General features: G+C 54.5%; 1 protein-coding gene across 1 annotated transcript in view; it reads right to left on the bottom strand.

Moving 5' to 3' along the window:
• LOC113205181 (adenylate cyclase type 6) overlaps positions 1–1327 on the bottom strand; it is a 114332-nt gene extending 113005 nt beyond the window's left edge. The window contains exon 1 of the mRNA XM_052271049.1: positions 1309–1327. The gene's annotated coding sequence lies outside the window, so the exon portion shown is untranslated. The remainder of the gene's footprint in view (positions 1–1308) is intronic.
• Between the last annotated feature and the right edge of the window lie 946 nt (positions 1328–2273).

The following is a 2273-nucleotide window of genomic DNA, read 5'->3' on the forward strand; positions in this document are numbered from 1 at the left end:
GAAGGGCAGGTGGGGGCGGGGGGATAGACAGAGGAAGGGCAGGTGTAGCCTCACCGTGGATTACCCCTTGCGTCACGTTCGAGTGTAGGGGTATTTGGCTCTGATTGAAAAAGCGTGCGGCGTGTTTGTGTGCATGCTATGCGCAGTGTTGTGAGCGCGTGTGCAGTTTTACTCCCATCGTTTCGTGAAATTCCGTTCCCCCTTCCCACACCTCGCTTCGTATCCCTGCGCCCGTTTCCCCGTTGCGGGGCCGCAGTCCAACAGAAAAGAAATGCTAGACTGGCAAATTTCGAATCGCGAAAGCTGCATTGCGATTTATTATAGGGAACGCTTAGCTGTCGGCGCTGGAAAACGCAACCTGGAGTTACACCCATGAAGGCTCAGTTGAAGGCCCTCCTGGAGGCCCTGCTCGAAGCTCGCCCTCATTGAGGCCCTCTTGGAGGCTCACACGTGCGGGCCCCACCTGTGACGCGCAAGACATACATCTAACTTCGCCTGCGGCGCTGACACCCGAGTCCAGTAACTTACTGGAAAACCAAAAACGAGTATACGGGCCTGAGGCTGGCTGAGCAGAAAATCGCTGGTCTTTGTGATTTCAAGAGAGGGGGAAATCCCTCGACAGAGAGACGGACAGACAGAAAAAGGTTTTTTTTCGGACCAGACGGAGTATTAGGCTTCGCTTTTGCTCAGCCGCCAGCAAGATCAATCACTTAGGAAGCTGCCTCGTAAGAGGAACCAAGAGGAGGTAGCGCTGCGCTGAGGAGATGGCACGGCGTAGCGCCTTCCATGTAAACAAATGAGAACGCAGGCGACCATACTGTGTTTCGCTGCGAGTGGATGTGTTATCATAAACCAAGTTTTGTACATTTTGTCAAAACAAATCCTGTCTAGGTTATATCGGAGTAGCATTCTTGTGTCAATAAGTGGTTCTGTTAAGTTTGGCTTCGTAAAAGTAAGTTTACACAATTTTCTACACTGCCCCGGTGTGGTTGTCTAGGTTAGTGTACGGACATATGACATTGATACAATGTTAACTCAATTATAATAACCCAACAGTCGTAATAAACCTTGGTAAAGGTGGTACCAAGATGCTAGATGCATAGGCCCGTTCTAAACAGTTTAAAATCAAACGATATGCAACATAACCTGATACAGGCTGTCGCATCTTCTGCCATGTTTAGGGACGGCGCTACGCTACGCCACGTCATCTCCTCAGGGCTTACCTTCTTCTTGTTCCTCTTGTGAAGCAGCTACTTCATACATATTCTAAACAGCAGGGCCCAGAATTATAAGAAATATGTAACTCACCATAGTTGATCCTGCGCAGGTTGACAAGGTGCAGAAATAAGTGCGTGGGGGCGGCGCCGCCACCACCCACCCACACACACACTCACTCACACTTTCACATATTGGACTTCAATAATACATAAGAACAGTAAACCATAACAAACACGTTATGGCTATTTCGTCGCCACAGTGACATTACACAAAGTTTCTCCGACACTTCACAGTCAGCTGATGTTGAAGTGGGAGACAAGGGGGGAGGGGGAGCGCTGAGGTTGAGCGCTGCCGTTGCGGCGTTGGGTGGCGATGCGCCGGGCGGGAGACCGAAGCCCTTGCGGGCTCGATGTGGTGTGAGTTATCCATTTTGCTGGCGAGCTGGAGCACAATATTTTTCACTTCAAACGCGATAACAACGTGCGCAAGACGGGGTCGGCAGTTGACTGTCTCTCGTCCTCACGCTCCGCTCTCACCTCTCGACTGACGGCTGAGGACTGACGAGCGATGCGCGCTGCGTGCTGGTCGCCGGCACTTACTGTCTCTCTCGCTCCCAAGCGAGGTGGCGCTACCGCTCGGTGGCCGGATCAGGAACGTCCGAGGGTGCCAGAGGGTTTGCCTCTACCTACCATGTTCGCTCACCTTTACTGGAGACTAACCTGGAGGCCCCGCTGAAGGCTCGCCTGGAGGCCCTGCTGGAGGCTTGCCTGAAGGCCCCATTGGAGGCCCTGCTGGAGGCCCCGCTGGAGACTCACCTGGAGGCCGTGCTGGAGGCCCGGGAGGCCCGCCTGGAGGTTCTGCTGGAGGCTCACCTGGAGGTTCACCTGGAGGAGGCCCTGCTGGAGGCCCCACTGGAGGCCCTGTGTTGGAGGCTCGCCTGGAGGCTTACCTGAAAGCAAACCTGGAGGCCCTGCTGGAGGCTCACCTGGAGGCCCTGCTGGAGGCTCACCTGGAGGCCGTGCTGAAGGCCCGCCTGGAGGCCCTGCTGGAGGCTC

The sequence above is a fragment of the Frankliniella occidentalis genome, unplaced genomic scaffold (genome assembly GCF_000697945.3).
Source record: "Frankliniella occidentalis isolate FOCC.00 unplaced genomic scaffold, Focc_3.1 Scaffold148, whole genome shotgun sequence".
Lineage (NCBI taxonomy): Eukaryota > Metazoa > Arthropoda > Insecta > Thysanoptera > Thripidae > Frankliniella > Frankliniella occidentalis.